This window comes from Engystomops pustulosus, unplaced genomic scaffold (assembly GCF_040894005.1).
Source record: "Engystomops pustulosus unplaced genomic scaffold, aEngPut4.maternal MAT_SCAFFOLD_296, whole genome shotgun sequence".
Taxonomy (NCBI): Eukaryota; Metazoa; Chordata; class Amphibia; order Anura; family Leptodactylidae; genus Engystomops; species Engystomops pustulosus.
The window spans coordinates 87,809-105,000 of record NW_027285175.1 but is presented as its reverse complement, the minus strand read 5'-3'; positions in this window follow the sequence as shown (position 1 = coordinate 105,000).

The following is a 17,192-nucleotide window of genomic DNA, read 5'->3' as shown; positions in this document are numbered from 1 at the left end:
CGGGGACGAACAAGCCCATGGAAGTAGGGGCTCAGCGGGAGCAGCCAGTTGGCCTATCCGGCCACATGTCACTGTCCCCCGGCCAGACTTGGCGGCAAGTCCCGGGGAGGAACAAGCCCATGGAAGTAGGAGCTCCGACTTCCAAAGTGATGACGTCAGCGGGAGCAGCCGCTCGGCCGTATCCGGCGGCATGTCACTGTTCCCCGGCCAGACTTGGCGGCAAGTCCCGGGGACGAACAAGCCCATGGAAGTAGGGGCTCAGCGGGAGCAGCCAGTTGGCCTATCCGGCCACATGTCACTGTCCCCCGGCCAGACTTGGCGGCAAGTCCCGGGGAGGAACAAGCCCATGGAAGTAGGAGCTCCGACTTCCAAAGTGATGACGTCAGCGGGAGCAGCCGCTCGGCCGTATCCGGCGGCATGTCACTGTTCCCCGGCCAGACTTGGCGGCAAGTCCCGGGACGAACAAGCCCATGGAAGTAGGGGCTCAGCGGGAGCAGCCAGTTGGCCTATCCGGCCACATGTCACTGTCCCCCGGCCAGACTTGGCGGCAAGTCCCGGGGAGGAACAAGCCCATGGAAGTAGGAGCTCCGACTTCCAAAGTGATGACGTCAGCGGGAGCAGCCGCTCGGCCGTATCCGGCGGCATGTCACTGTTCCCCGGCCAGACTTGGCGGCAAGTCCCGGGGACGAACAAGCCCATGGAAGTAGGGGCTCAGCGGGAGCAGCCAGTTGGCCTATCCGGCCACATGTCACTGTCCCCCGGCCAGACTTGGCGGCAAGTCCCGGGGAGGAACAAGCCCATGGAAGTAGGAGCTCCGACTTCCAAAGTGATGACGTCAGCGGGAGCAGCCGCTCGGCCGTATCCGGCGGCATGTCACTGTTCCCCGGCCAGACTTGGCGGCAAGTCCCGGGGACGAACAAGCCCATGGAAGTAGGGGCTCAGCGGGAGCAGCCAGTTGGCCTATCCGGCCACATGTCACTGTCCCCCGGCCAGACTTGGCGGCAAGTCCCGGGGAGGAACAAGCCCATGGAAGTAGGAGCTCCGACTTCCAAAGTGATGACGTCAGCGGGAGCAGCCGCTCGGCCGTATCCGGCGGCATGTCACTGTTCCCCGGCCAGACTTGGCGGCAAGTCCCGGGGACGAACAAGCCCATGGAAGTAGGGGCTCAGCGGGAGCAGCCAGTTGGCCTATCCGGCCACATGTCACTGTCCCCCGGCCAGACTTGGCGGCAAGTCCCGGGGAGGAACAAGCCCATGGAAGTAGGAGCTCCTACTTCCAAAGCGATGACGTCAGCGGGAGCAGCCGCTCGGCCGTATCCGGCGGCATGTCACTGTTCCCCGGCCAGACTTGGCGGCAAGTCCCGGGGGACGAACAAGCCCATGGAAGTAGGGGCTCAGCGGGAGCAGCCAGTTGGCCTATCCGGCCACATGTCACTGTCCCCCGGCCAGACTTGGCGGCAAGTCCCGGGGAGGAACAAGCCCATGGAAGTAGGAGCTCCTACTTCCAAAGCGATGACGTCAGCGGGAGAAGCCGCTCGGCCTATCCGGCCACATGTCACCGTCCCCCGGCCACACTTGGCTATAGGTCCCGGGGAGGAATAATGCCCATGGAAGTAGGAGCTCCTACTTTCCAAAGGGGCAAGTCAGCGGGAGCAGCCACTTGGCCTATTCGGCCAAGTTTCACTGTTCCCCGGCCACACTTGGCTGTAGGTCCCGGAGAGGAATAATGCCCATGGAAGTAAGAGCTCCTACCTCCAAAGGGGCAAGTCAGCGGGAGAAGCCACTTGGCCTATCCGGCCACATGTCACTGTCCCCCGGCCAAGCTTGGCTGTAGGTCCCGGGGAGGAATAATGCCCATGGAAGTAGGAGCTCTACTTCCAAAGGGGCAAGTCAGCGGAAGAAGCCACTAGTTCTATCCGGCCAAGAGTCACTGTTCCCCGGCCTTACTTGGCAGTAGGTCCCGGGGAGGAATAATGCCCATGGAAGTAGGAGCTCCTACTTCCAAAGGGGCAAGTCAGCGGGAGAAGCCACTTGGCCTATCCGGCCAAGAGTCACTGTTCCCCGGCCACTCTTGGCAGTAGGTCCCGGGGAGGAATAATGCCCATGGAAGTAGGAGCTCCTACTTCCAAAGGGGCAAGTCAGCGGGAGAAGCCACTAGTTCTATCCGGCCAAGAGTCACTGTTCCCCGGCTACACTTGGCAGTAGGTCCCGGGGAGGAATAATGCCCATGGAAGTAGGAGCTACTACCTCCAAAGGGTGAAGACACTTGGCTCTAAGTCCCCGAGAGGTATACTGCCCATGGGAGTAAGAGCTCCTACTTCCAAAGGGGCAAGTCAGCGGGAGAAGCCACTTGGCCTACCCGGCCAAGAGTCACTGTTCCCCGGCCACACTTGGCAGTAGGTCCCGGGGAGGAATAATGCCCATGGAAGTAGGAGCTCCTACTTCCAAAGGGGCAAGTCAGCGGGAGAAGCCACTTGGCCTACCCGGCCAAGAGTCACTGTTCCCCGGCCACACTTGGCAGTAGGTCCCGGGGAGGAATAATGCCCATGGAAGTAGGAGCTCCTACTTCCAAAGGGGCAAGTCAGCGGGAGAAGCCACTTGGCCTATCCGGCCACATGTCACTGTCCCCCGGCCACACTTGGCTGTAGGTCCCGGGGTGGAATAATGCCCATGGAAGTAGGAGCTCCTACTTCCAAAGGGGCAAGTCAGCGGGAGCAGCCACTTGGCCTATCCGGCCAAGTGTCACTGTTCCCCGGCCACACTTGGCTGTAGGTCCCGGAGAGGAATAATGCCCATGGAAGTAAGAGCTCCTACCTCCAAAGGGTGAAGACACTTGGCTCTAAGTCCCCGAGAGGTATACTGCCCATGGAAGTGAGAGCTCCTACTTCCAAAGGGGCAAGTCAGCGGGAGAAGCCACTTGGCCTATCCGGCCAAGAGTCACTGTTCCCCGGCCACACTTGGCAGTAGGTCCCGGGGAGGAATAATGCCCATGGAAGTAAGAGCTCCTACTTCCATAGGGGCAAGTCAGCGGGAGAAGCCACTTGGCCTATCCGGCCAAGAGTCACTGTTCCCCGGCCACACTTGGCAGTAGGTCCCGGGGAGGAATAATGCCCATGGAAGTAGGAGCTCCTACTTCCAAAGGGGCAAGTCAGCGGGAGAAGCCACTTGGCCTATCCGGCCACATGTCACTGTCCCCCGGCCACTCTTGGCTGTAGGTCCCGGGGAGGAATAATGCCCATGGAAGTAGGAGCTCCTACTTCCAAAGGGGCAAGTCAGCGGGAGAAGCCACTTGGACTATCCGGCCAAGAGTCACTGTTCCCCGGCCACACTTGGCAGTATGTCCCGGGGAGGAATAATGCCCATGGAAGTGGGAGCTCCTACTTCCAAAGGGGCAAGTCGGCGGGAGAAGCCACTTGGCCTATCCGGCCAAGAGTCACTGTTCCCCGGCCACACTTGGCAGTAGGTCCCGGGGAGGAATAATGCCCATGGAAGTAAGAGCTCCTACTTCCAAAGGGGCAAGTCAGCGGGAGAAGCCACTTGGCCTATCCGGCCAAGAGTCACTGTTCCCCGGCCACACTTGGCAGTAGGTCCCGGGGAGGAATAATGCCCATGGAAGTAAGAGCTCCTACTTCAATAGGGGCAAGTCAGCGGGAGAAGCCACTTGGCCTATCCGGCCAAGAGTCACTGTTCCCCGGCCACACTTGGCAGTAGGTCCCGGGGAGGAATAATGCCCATGGAAGTAGGAGCTCCTACCTCCAAAGGGTGAAGACACTTGGCTCTAAGTCCCCGAGAGGTATAATGCCCATGGAAGTAAGAGCTCCTACTTCCAAAGGGGCAAGTCAGCGGGAGAAGCCACTTGGCCTATCCGGCCAAGAGTCACTGTTCCCCGGCCACACTTGGCTGTAGGTCCCGGGGAGGAATAATGCCCATGGAAGTAGGAGCTCCTACTTCCAAAGGGGCAAGTCAGCGGGAGAAGAGCCACTTGGCCTATCCGGCCAAGAGTCACTGTTCCCCGGCCACACTTGGCAGTAGGTCCCGGGGAGGAATAATGCCCATGGAAGTAGGAGCTACTACCTCCAAAGGGTGAAGACACTTGGCTCTAAGTCCCCGAGAGGTATACTGCCCATGGGAGTAAGAGCTCCTACTTCCAAAGGGGCAAGTCAGCGGGAGAAGCCACTTGGCCTATCCGGCCAAGAGTCACTGTTCCCCGGCCACACTTGGCAGTAGGTCCCGGAGAGGAATAATGCCCATGGAAGTAGGAGCTCCTACTTCCAAAGGGGCAAGTCAGCGGGAGAAGCCACTTGGCCTACCCGGCCAAGAGTCACTGTTCCCCGGCCACACTTGGCAGTAGGTCCCGGGGAGGAATAATGCCCATGGAAGTAGGAGCTCCTACTTCCAAAGGGGCAAGTCAGCGGGAGAAGCCACTTGGCCTATCCGGCCACATGTCACTGTCCCCCGTCCACACTTGGCTGTAGGTCCCGGGGTGGAATAATGCCCATGGAAGTAGGAGCTCCTACTTCAAAAGGGGCAAGTCAGCGGGAGCAGCCACTTGGCCTACCCGGCCAAGTGTCACTGTTCCCCGGCCACACTTGGCTGTAAGTCCCGGAGAGGAATAATGCCCATGGAAGTAAGAGCTCCTACCTCCAAAGGGCGAAGACACTTGGCTCTAAGTCCCCGAGAGGTATACTGCCCATGGAAGTGAGAGCTCCTACTTCCAAAGGGGCAAGTCAGCGGGAGAAGCCACTTGGCCTATCCGGCCAAGAGTCACTGTTCCCCGGCCACTCTTGGCTGTAGGTCCCGGGGAGGAATAATGCCCATGGAAGTAGGAGCTACTACCTTCAAAGGGGCAAGTCAGCGGGAGAAGCCACTTGGCTTATCCGGCCAAGAGTCACTGTTCCCCGGCCACAATTTGCAGTATGTCCCGGGGAGGAATAATGCCCATGGAAGTAGGAGCTACTACCTCCAAAGGGTGAAGACACTTGGCTCTAAGTCCCCGAGTGGTATACTGCCCATGGAAGTAAGAGCTCCTACTTCCATAGGGGCAAGTCAGCGGGAGAAGCCACTTGGCCTATCCGGCCAAGAGTCACTGTTCCCCGGCCACACTTGGCAGTAGGTCCCGGGGAGGAATAATGCCCATGGAAGTAGGAGCTCCTACTTCCAAAGGGGCAAGTCAGCGGGAGAAGCCACTTGGCCTATCCGGCCAAGAGTCACTGTTCCCCGGCCACTCTTGGCTGTAGGTCCCGGGGAGGAATAATGCCCATGGAAGTAGGAGCTACTACCTCCAAAGGGGCAAGTCAGCGGGAGAAGCCACTTGGCCTATCCGGCAAAGAGTCACTGTTCCCCGGCCACACTTGGCAGTATGTCCCGGGGAGGAATAATGCCCATGGAAGTAGGAGCTACTACCTCCAAAGGGGCAAGTCAGCGGGAGAAGCCACTTGGCCTATCCGGCAAAGAGTCACTGTTCCCCGGCCACACTTGGCTGTAGGTCGAGGGGAGGAATAATGCCCATGGAAGTAGGAGCTCCTACTTCCAAAGGGGCAAGTCAGCGGGAGAAGCCACTTGGCCTATCCGGCAAAGAGTCACTGTTCCCCGGCCACACTTGGCTGTAGGTCCCGGGGAGGAATAATGCCCATGGAAGTAGGAGCTCCTACTTCCAAAGGGGCAAGTCAGCGGGAGAAGCCACTTGGCCTATCCGGCCAAGAGTCACTGTTCCCCGGCCACACTTGGCAGGAGGTCCCGGGGAGGAATAATGCCCATGGAAGTAGGAGCTCCTACTTCCAAAGGGTCAAGTCAGCGGGAGAAGCCACTTCGCCTACCCGGCCAAGTGTCACTGTCCCCCGGCCACACTTGGCAGTAGGTCCCGGGGAGGAATAATGCCCATGGAAGTAGGAGCTCCTACTTCCAAAGGGGCAAGTCAGCGGGAGAAGCCACTTCGCCTACCCGGCCGAGTGTCACTGTCCCCCGGCCAGACTTGGCGGCAAGTCCCCGGGAGGAATAATGCCCATGGAAGTAGGAGCTCCTACTTCCAAAGGGGCAAGTCAGCGGGAGAAGCCACTTGGCCTATCCGGCCACATGTCACTGTCCCCCGGCCAGACTTGGCGGCAAGTCCCGGGGAGGAATAATGCCCATGGAAGTAGGAGCTCCTACTTCCAAAGGGTCAAGTCAGCGGGAGAAGCCACCTCGCCTACCCGGCCAAGTGTCACTGTCCCCCGGCCACTCTTGGCTGTAGGTCCCGGGGAGGAATAATGCCCATGGAAGTAGGAGCTCCTACTTCCAAAGGGGCAAGTCAGCGGGAGAAGCCACTTGGCCTATCCGGCCACATGTCACTGTCCCCCGGCCACACTTGGCAGTAGGTCCCGGGGAGGAATAATGCCCATGGAAGTAGGAGCTCCTACTTCCAAAGGGGCAAGTCAGCGGGAGAAGCCACTTGGCCTATCCGGCCAAGAGTCACTGTTCCCCGGCCACACTTGGCAGTAGGTCCCGGGGAGGAATAATGCCCATGGAAGTAGGAGCTACTACCTCCAAAGGGGCAAGTCAGCGGGAGAAGCCACTTGGCCTATCCGGCCAAGAGTCACTGTTCCCCGGCCACACTTGGCAGTAGGTCCCGGGGAGGAATAATGCCCATGGAAGTGGGAGCTCCTACTTCCAAAGGGGCAAGTCAGCGGGAGAAGCCACTTGGCCTATCCGGCCAAGAGTCACTGTTCCCCGGCCACACTTGGCAGTAGGTCCCGGGGAGGAATAATGCCCATGGAAGTAAGAGCTCCTACTTCCATAGGGGCAAGTCAGCGGGAGAAGCCACTTGGCCTATCCGGCCAAGAGTCACTGTTCCCCGGCCACACTTGGCAGTATGTCCCGGGGAGGAATAATGCACATGGAAGTAGGAGCTACTACCTCCAAAGGGTGAAGACACTTGGCTCTAAGTCCCCGAGAGGTATACTGCCCATGGAAGTAAGAGCTCCTACTTCCAAAGGGGCAAGTCAGCGGGAGAAGCCACTTGGCCTATCCGGCCAAGAGTCACTGTTCCCCGGCCACACTTGGCTGTAGGTCCCGGGGAGGAATAATGCCCATGGAAGTAGGAGCTCCTACTTCCAAAGGGGCAAGTCAGCGGGAGAAGCCACTTGGCCTATCCGGCAAAGAGTCACTGTTCCCCGGCCACACTTGGCTGTAGGTCCCGGGGAGGAATAATGCCCATGGAAGTAGGAGCTCCTACTTCCAAAAGGGCCAGTCAGCGGGAGAAGCCACTTGGCCTATCCGGCCAAGAGTCACTGTTCCCCGGCCACACTTGGCAGTAGGTCCGGGGAGGAATAATGCCCATGGAAGTAGGAGCTCCTACTTCCAAAGGGGCAAGTCAGCGGGAGAAGCCACTTCGCCTACCCGGCCGAGTGTCACTGTCCCCCGGCCAGACTTGGCGGCAAGTCCCGGGGAGGAATAATGCCCATGGAAGTAGGAGCTCCTACTTCCAAAGGGGCAAGTCAGCGGGAGAAGCCACTTGGCCTATACGGCCACATGTCACTGTCCCCCGGCCACACTTGGCAGTAGGTCCCGGGGAGGAATAATGCCCATGGAAGTAGGAGCTCCTACTTCCAAAGGGGCAAGTCAGCGGGAGAAGCCACTTCGCCTACCCGGCCAAGTGTCACTGTCCCCCGGCCAGACTTGGCGGCAAGTCCCGGGGAGGAATAATGCCCATGGAAGTAGGAGCTCACTTGGCTCTAAGTCTTCGAGAGGTATAATGCCCATGGAAGTAAGAGCTCCAACTTCCAAAGGGGCAAGTCAGCGGGAGAAGCCACTTCGCCTACCCGGCCAAGTGTCACTGTCCCCCGGCCAGACTTGGCGGCAAGTCCCGGGGAGGAATAATGCCCATGGAAGTAGGAGCTCCTACTTCCAAAGGGGCAAGTCAGCGGGAGAAGCCACTTGGCCTATCCGGCCACATGTCACTGTCCCCCGGCCACACTTGGCAGTAGGTCCCGGGGAGGAATAATGCCCATGGAAGTAGGAGCTCCTACTTCCAAAGGGGCAAGTCAGCGGGAGAAGCCACTTCGCCTACCCGGCCAAGTGTCACTGTCCCCCGGCCAGACTTGGCGGCAAGTCCCGGGGAGGAATAATGCCCATGGAAGTAGGAGCTCCTACTTCCAAAGGGGCAAGTCAGCGGGAGAAGCCACTTGGCCTACCCGGCCAAGTGTCACTGTCCCCCGGCCACTCTTGGCTGTAGGTCCCGGGGAGGAATAATGCCCATGGAAGTAGGAGCTCCTACTTCCAAAGGGGCAAGTCAGCGGGAGAAGCCACTTGGCCTATCCGGCCACATGTCGCTGTCCCCCGGCCAGACTTGGCGGCAAGTCCCGGGGAGGAATAATGCCCATGGAAGTAGGAGCTCCTACTTCCAAAGGGGCAAGTCAGCGGGAGAAGCCACTTCGCTACCCGGCCAAGTGTCACTGTCCCCCGGCCACTCTTGGCTGTAGGTCCCGGGGAGGAATAATGCCCATGGAAGTAGGAGCTCCTACTTCCAAAGGGGCAAGTCAGCGGGAGAAGCCACTTGGCCTATCCGGCCACATGTCACTGTCCCCCGGCCAGACTTGGCGGCAAGTCCCGGGGAGGAATAATGCCCATGGAAGTAGGAGCTCCTACTTCCAAAGGGGCAAGTCAGGCGGGAGAAGCCACTTCGCCTACCCGGCCAATTGTCACTGTCCCCGGCCAGACTTGGCGGCAAGTCCCGGGGAGGAATAATGCCCATGGAAGTAGGAGCTCACTTGGCTCTAAGTCTTCGAGAGGTATAATGCCCATGGAAGTAAGAGCTCCTACTTCCAAAGGGGCAAGTCAGCGGGAGAAGCCACTTCGCCTACCCGGCCAAGTGTCACTGTCCCCGGCCAGACTTGGCGGCAAGTCCCGGGGAGGAATAATGCCCATGAAGTAGGAGCTCCTACTTCCAAAGGGGCAAGTAAGCGGGAGAAGCCACTTCGCCTACCCGGCCAAGTGTCACTGTCCCCCGGCCAGACTTGGCGGCAAGTCCCGGGGAGGAATAATGCCCATGGAAGTAGGAGCTCCTACTTCCAAAGGGGCAAGTCAGCGGGAGAAGCCACTTCGCCTACCCGGCCAAGTGTCACTGTCCCCCGGCCAGACTTGGCGGCAAGTCCCGGGGAGGAATAATGCCCATGGAAGTAGGAGCTCCTACTTCCAAAGGGGCAAGTCAGCGGGAGAAGCCACTTCGCCTACCCGGCCAAGTGTCACTGTCCCCCGGCCAGACTTGGCGGCAAGTCCCGGGGAGGAATAATGCCCATGGAAGTAGGAGCTCCTACTTCCAAAGGGGCAAGTCAGCGGGAGAAGCCACTTGGCCTACCCGGCCAAGTGTCACTGTCCCCGGCCACTCTTGGCTGTAGGTCCCGGGGAGGAATAATGCCCATGGAAGTAGGAGCTCCTACTTCCAAAGGGGCAAGTCAGCGGGAGAAGCCACTTGGCCTATCCGGCCACATGTCGCTGTCCCCCGGCCAGACTTGGCGGCAAGTCCCGGGGAGGAATAATGCCCATGGAAGTAGGAGCTCCTACTTCCAAAGGGGCAAGTCAGCGGGAGAAGCCACTTCGCCTACCCGGCCAAGTGTCACTGTCCCCGGCCACTCTTGGCTGTAGGTCCCGGGGAGGAATAATGCCCATGGAAGTAGGAGCTCCTACTTCCAAAGGGGCAAGTCAGCGGGAGAAGCCACTTGGCCTATCCGGCCACATGTCACTGTCCCCCGGCCAGACTTGGCGGCAAGTCCCGGGGAGGAATAATGCCCATGGAAGTAGGAGCTCCTACTTCCAAAGGGGCAAGTCAGCGGGAGAAGCCACTTCGCCTACCCGGCCAATTGTCACTGTCCCCCGGCCAGACTTGGCGGCAAGTCCCGGGGAGGAATAATGCCCATGGAAGTAGGAGCTCACTTGGCTCTAAGTCTTCGAGAGGTATAATGCCCATGGAAGTAAGAGCTCCTACTTCCAAAGGGGCAAGTCAGCGGGAGAAGCCACTTCGCCTACCCGGCCAAGTGTCACTGTCCCCCGGCCAGACTTGGCGGCAAGTCCCGGGGAGGAATAATGCCCATGGAAGTAGGAGCTCCTACTTCCAAAGGGGCAAGTAAGCGGGAGAAGCCACTTCGCCTACCCGGCCAAGTGTCACTGTCCCCCGGCCAGACTTGGCGGCAAGTCCCGGGGAGGAATAATGCCCATGGAAGTAGGAGCTCCTACTTCCAAAGGGGCAAGTCAGCGGGAGAAGCCACTTCGCCTACCCGGCCAAGTGTCACTGTCCCCCGGCCAGACTTGGCGGCAAGTCCCGGGGAGGAATAATGCCCATGGAAGTAGGAGCTCCTACTTCCAAAGGGGCAAGTCAGCGGGAGAAGCCACTTCGCCTACCCGGCCAAGTGTCACTGTCCCCCGGCCAGACTTGGCGGCAAGTCCCGGGGAGGAATAATGCCCATGGAAGTAGGAGCTCCTACTTCCAAAGGGGCAAGTCAGCGGGAGAAGCCACTTCGCCTACCCGGCCAAGTGTCACTGTCCCCCGGCCAGACTTGGCGGCAAGTCCCGGGGAGGAATAATGCCCATGGAAGTAGGAGCTCACTTGGCTCTAAGTCTTCGAGAGGTATAATGCCCATGGAAGTAAGAGCTCCTACTTCCAAAGGGGCAAGTCAGCGGGAGAAGCCACTTCGCCTACCCGGCCAAGTGTCACTGTCCCCCGGCCAGACTTGGCGGCAAGTCCCGGGGAGGAATAATGCCCATGGAAGTAGGAGCTCCTACTTCCAAAGGGGCAAGTCAGCGGGAGAAGCCACTTCGCCTACCCGGCCAAGTGTCACTGTCCCCGGCCAGACTTGGCGGCAAGTCCCGGGGAGGAATAATGCCCATGGAAGTAGGAGCTCCTACTTCCAAAGGGGCAAGTCAGCGGGAGAAGCCACTTGGCCTACCCGGCCAAGTGTCACTGTCCCCCGGCCAGACTTGGCGGCAAGTCCCGGGGAGGAATAATGCCCATGGAAGTAGGAGCTCACTTGGCTCTACGTCTTCGAGAGGTATAATGCCCATGGAAGTAAGAGCTCCTACTTCCAAAGGGGCAAGTCAGCGGGAGAAGCCACTTCGCCTACCCGGCCAAGTGTCACTGTCCCCCGGCCAGACTTGGCGGCAAGTCCCGGGGAGGAATAATGCCCATGGAAGTAGGAGCTCACTTGGCTCTAAGTCTTCGAGAGGTATAATGCCCATGGAAGTAAGAGCTCCTACTTCCAAAGGGGCAAGTCAGCGGGAGAAGCCACTTCGCCTACCCGGCCAAGTGTCACTGTCCCCCGGCCAGACTTGGCGGCAAGTCCCGGGGAGGAATAATGCCCATGGAAGTAGGAGCTCCTACTTCCAAAGGGGCAAGTCAGCGGGAGAAGCCACTTCGCCTACCCGGCCAAGTGTCACTGTCCCCCGGCCAGACTTGGCGGCAAGTCCCGGGGAGGAATAATGCCCATGGAAGTAGGAGCTCCTACTTCCAAAGGGGCAAGTCAGCGGGAGAAGCCACTTCGCCTACCCGGCCAAGTGTCACTGTCCCCCGGCCAGACTTGGCGGCAAGTCCCGGGGAGGAATAATGCCCCATGGAGCTCGGGCAGACTAGAAGTAACCTCGTCTGCCCGCTGGAGGGCGCCCTTCCCGGAGCGGAGGGGACCCCCTTGGCCACCAAGTGCAAGCCGAGTTTGGAGCTCGAAACCCGGCCACGCTTGGTCGTAGGTCCCGGTGAGGAACATGGCCATGGAAGTCGGAGCTCAAACCTCCAAACCTGACCTCAGCCGGAGCACTTGCTGAGGCTGCCCGGGCATGGGTTACTGTTCCCGGGCACACTTGGTCGTAGGTCCAAGTGTGGAACGTGTCCATGGAAGTTGAAGTGAAGAGAACCGCGAAAGGGAGTTTTTGCGCGAAGCCGCGGCCGAGGAGGGCTCACCGATCCCGGCGTGATTTCTGCCAGGCCCGGTACCCAAACCGAACTCCGCATGGTGGCTGGATCCGCGACCCTGGAACCCTGGGCCGGGAGCCTAGGGGCGAGAGGGGCCCCATGGAGCTCGGGCAGACTAGAAGTACCCTCGTCTGCCCGCTGGAGGGCGCCCTTCCCGGAGCGGAGGGGACCCCCCAAGCGACCAAGTGCAAGCCGAGTTTGGAGCTCGAAACCCGGCCACACTTGGTAGTATGTCCCGGTGAGGAACATGCCCATGGAAGTAAGAGCTCAGCGGGAGCAGCCACTCAGGCTACACGGGAATGTGTCACTGTCCCCCGGCCAAGACTTGGCGGCAAGTCCCGGGGAGGAATAGTTCCCATGGAAGTAGCTCAGCGGGAGCAGCCACTCAGGCTACCCGGGAATGTGTCACTGTCCCCCGGCCAAGACTTGGCGGCAAGTCCCGGGGAGGAATAGTTCCCATGGAAGTAGCTCAGCGGGAGCAGCCACTCAGGCTACCCGGGAATGTGTCACTGTCCCCCGGCCAGACTTGGCGGCAGGTCCCGGGGAGGAATAGTGCTCATGGAAGTAGCTCAGCGGGAGCAGCTGCTGAGGCTACCCGGGAATGTGTCACTGTCCCTCGGCCACACTTGGTCGTTGATTCCTGATGAGGAACATGCCCATGGAACTAAAGAGTTCAGCGGGAGCAGCCGCTCAGGCTACCCGGGAATGTGTCACTGTCCCCCGGCCAGACTTGGCGGAGGTCCCGGGGAGGAATAGTGCCCATGGAAGTCGGAGCTCCAACCTCCAAGTTGACCTCAGCGGGAGCAGCCGCTGAGGCTACCCGGGCCTGGGTGACTGTTCCCCGGCCACACTTGGTCGGAGGTCCCGGTGTGGAACATGCCCATGGAAGTTGAAGGGAAGAGAACCGCGAAAGGGAGTTTGGAGGCTGAGCCGCGGCCGAGGAGGTCTCACCGATCCCGGCGTGATTCCAGCCAGGCCCGGTACCCTATACCGAACTCGACAGGGTGGCTGTATCCGGGACCCTGGAACCCTGGGCGGGGAGCCTAGGGGCGAGAGGGGCCCCATGGAGCTCGGGCAGACTAGAAGTACCCTCGTCTGCCCGCTGGAGGGCGCCCTTCCCGGAGCGGAGGGGACCCCCCAAGCGACCAAGTGCAAGCCGAGTTTGGAGCTCGAAACCCGGCCACACTTGGTAGTATGTCCCGGTGAGGAACATGCCCATGGAAGTAAGAGCTCAGCGGGAGCAGCCACTCAGGCTACCCGGGAATGTGTCACTGTCCCCCGGCCAGACTTGGCGGCAGGTCCCGGGGAGGAATAGTGCCCATGGAAGTAGCCCAGCGGGAGCAGCCGCTCAGGCTACCCGGGAATGTGTCACTGTCCCCCGGCCAGACTTGGCGGCAGGTCCCGGGGAGGAATAGTGCTCATGGAAGTAGCTCAGCGGGAGCAGCTGCTGAGGCTACCCGGGAATGTGTCACTGTCCCTGGGCCACACTTGGTCGTTGGTTCCTGATGAGGAACATGCCCATGGAAGTAAGAGTTCAGCGGGAGAAGCCGCTCAAGCTACCCGGGAATGTGTCACTGTCCCCCGGCCAGACTTGGCGGCAGGTCCCGGGGAGGAATAGTGCCCATGGAAGTCGGAGCTCCAACCTCCAAGTTGACCTCAGCGGGAGCAGCCGCTGAGGCTACCCGGGCATGGGTGACTGTTCCCCGGCCACACTTGGTCGGAGGTCCCGGTGTGGAACATGCCCATGGAAGTTGAAGGGAAGAGAACCGCGAAAGGGAGTTTGGAGGCTGAGCGCGGCCGAGGAGGTCTCACCGATCCCGGCGTGATTCCAGCCAGGCCCGGTACCCTATACCGAACTCGGCAGGGTGGCTGTATCCGGGACCCTGGAACCCTGGGCGGGGAGCCTAGGGGCGAGAGGGGCCCCATGGAGCTCGGGCAGACTAGAAGTACCCTCGTCTGCCCGCTGGAGGGCGCCCTTCCCGGAGCGGAGGGGACCCCCAAGCGACCAAGTGCAAGCCGAGTTTGGAGCTCGAAACCCGGCCACACTTGGTAGTATGTCCCGGTGAGGAACATGCCCATGGAAGTAAGAGCTCAGCGGGAGCAGCCACTCAGGCTACCCGGCAATGTGTCACTGTCCCCCGGCCAAGACTTGGCGGCAAGTCCCGGGGAGGAATAGTGCCCATGGAAGTAGCTCAGCGGGAGCAGCCGCTCAGGCTACCCGGGAATGTGTCACTGTCCCCCGGCCAGACTTGGCGGCAGGTCCCGGGGAGGAATAGTGCTCATGGAAGTAGCTCAGCGGGAGCAGCCACTCAGGCTAACCGGGAATGTGTCACTGTCCCTGGGCCACACTTGGTCGTTGGTTCCTGATGAGGAACATGCCCATGGAAGTAAGAGTTCAGCGGGAGCAGCCGCTCAGGGCTACCCGGGAATGTGTCACTGTCCCCCGGCCAGACTTGGCGGCAGGTCCCGGGGAGGAATAGTGCCCATGGAAGTCGGAGCTCCAACCTCCAAGTTGACCTCAGCGGGAGCAGCCGCTGAGGCTACCCGGGCATGGGTGACTGTTCCCCGGCCACACTTGGTCGGAGGTCCCGGTGTGGAACATGCCCATGGAAGTTGAAGGGAAGAGAACCGCGAAAGGGAGTTTGGAGGCTGAGCCGCGGCCGAGGAGGTCTCACCGATCCCGGCGTGATTCCAGCCAGGCCCGGTACCCTATACCGAACTCGGCAGGGTGGCTGTATCCGGGACCCTGGAACCCTGGGCGGGGAGCCTAGGGGCGAGAGGGGCCCCATGGAGCTCGGGCAGACTAGAAGTACCCTCGTCTGCCCGCTGGAGGGCGCCCTTCCCGGAGCGGAGGGGACCCCCAAGCGACCAAGTGCAAGCCGAGTTTGGAGCTCGAAACCCGGCCACACTTGGTAGTATGTCCCGGTGAGGAACATGCCCATGGAAGTAAGAGCTCAGCGGGAGCAGCCACTCAGGCTACCCGGCAATGTGTCACTGTCCCCCGGCCAAGACTTGGCGGCAAGTCCCGGGGAGGAATAGTGCCCATGGAAGTAGCTCAGCGGGAGCAGCCGCTCAGGCTACCCGGGAATGTGTCACTGTCCCCCGGCCGGACTTGGCGGCAGGTCCCGGGGAGGAATAGTGCTCATGGAAGTAGCTCAGCGGGAGCAGCCACTCAGGCTAACCGGGAATGTGTCACTGTCCCTGGGCCACACTTGGTCGTTGGTTCCTGATGAGGAACATGCCCATGGAAGTAAGAGTTCAGCGGGAGCAGCCGCTCAGGGCTACCCGGGAATGTGTCACTGTCCCCCGGCCAGACTTGGCGGCAGGTCCCGGGGAGGAATAGTGCCCATGGAAGTCGGAGCTCCAACCTCCAAGTTGACCTCAGCGGGAGCAGCCGCTGAGGCTACCCGGGCATGGGTGACTGTTCCCCGGCCACACTTGGTCGGAGGTCCCGGTGTGGAACATGCCCATGGAAGTTGAAGGGAAGAGAACCGCGAAAGGGAGTTTGGAGGCTGAGCCGCGGCCGAGGAGGTCTCACCGATCCCGGCGTGATTCCAGCCAGGCCCGGTACCCTATACCGAACTCGGCAGGGTGGCTTTATCCGGGACCCTGGAACCCTGGGCGGGGAGCCTAGGGGCGAGAGGGGCCCCATGGAGCTCGGGCAGACTAGAAGTACCCTCGTCTGCCCGCTGGAGGGCGCCCTTCCCGGAGCGGAGGGGACCCCCCAAGCGACCAAGTGCAAGCCGAGTTTGGAGCTCGAAACCCGGCCACACTTGGTAGTTGGTCCCGGTGAGGAACATGCCCATGGAAGTAAGAGCTCAGCGGGAGAAGCCACTCAGGCTACCCGGGAATGTGTCACTGTCCCCCGGCCAAGACTTGGCGGCAAGTCCCGGGGAGGAATAGTGCCCATGGAAGTAGCTCAGCGGGAGCAGCCACTCAGGCTACCCGGGAATGTGTCACTGTCCCTCGGCCACACTTGGTCGTAGGTCCCGGTGAGGAACATGCCCATGGAAGTCGGAGCTCCAACCTCCAACCGGGTGAAGCCTCCGAGAGCTAGCCGGGAATAGGGCGCCAATCCCGGCTACCGCCCTCCAGGCTTGCCCCGGTCGAAAGACCTACGTCCTCGCACCAGCACAAGCGCAAAAATTTTCTAAGTGTGGGAGAACCGAGGACCCGCCCGGTGGCACTCTGCCTCTCGCTGCCGCCCTCCTGGAAGCGTCCTCGGTCACTGTGTGTGCGGCAGATATCAGAGCTCCGGAAAGGTGAAAAAGAACCGGTAAGAGGGCGAATCCGGCAGCTCCCTGCCGGGCGAGGACCACCGCGAGCGGCGGGGACGTCAGACGGGAGACGCGCGGCGGACCTTCCGTCGGAGTGCCTGGGATTTTGACCTCGGAGAAGTTCGAAAAAATTATGCGGTCGGAGCTGTCTGCCCCGGCCGGGGAAGGCTCACCGCCGGCGGCTGCCAACCCCTGGCTTGCCCGCTGGATGCCCTTTCGGAGGCTGCTGAAAAAGAACTGTCAGGCGGGCACCTCTCGGAAGAACCGCAGACCAAAACGACCGGTAAAAATTTTGGGCGATCCGACACGTAGTGCACCTTCGGCGGCAGAGAAAAGCAGCAAAAATACCGGTCAGAGAAGGGGAGTTTTGGTCGACTCTGCCAGGTTTTTGCACTAAGTCAGATCCGTAATGCCAGCGGGACTGAGTCGCTTTTGCGTGCCGTGGTCCTGGAGGCCTGCTCGGACAGAGCGGTCCTTCGGGTCCCGCGGGAAGGGGCATTTCATGTTCCTCTGCGGGAGGTGATCCATTTTCTGCGGGAAATGGCGAGCCCCTTCGGCTACAAGAGTGTGTAGGTCCCGCTCAACAGTCTACGTCCTTAACCATCGGGGACTTTGTAGATTTTGCCCAAAATCGCTCTCCGCAGAACAGAGCGTGAGGTCTCCGCGGCGGAGGCCGGAAAAGGTGCGAGGTGAGCGGCATGGTATGACTGGGCTCGTGCCGCTCACTGCTACCCGGAGCGTGGCGCCCTCCGGGTAAAAAGCTAGCCGGGGCGAGTAGGTGGGTTGACGGGCGCATAAGCAACGCCGTCCCCGCCGTACAAGGTGCCGGTGGCCTGGCGAACCACCGGCGTAAGGCTAGCCAGGGCGTACCGCGGGGCAGAGGGCGCATAAGCCACGCTCTCTCTCCATCCCACCAGCACAAGCGAAAAATTTTCAAAGTGTGGGAGAACCGGCTTCCCGACCGGTGGCACTCTGCCTCTCTCT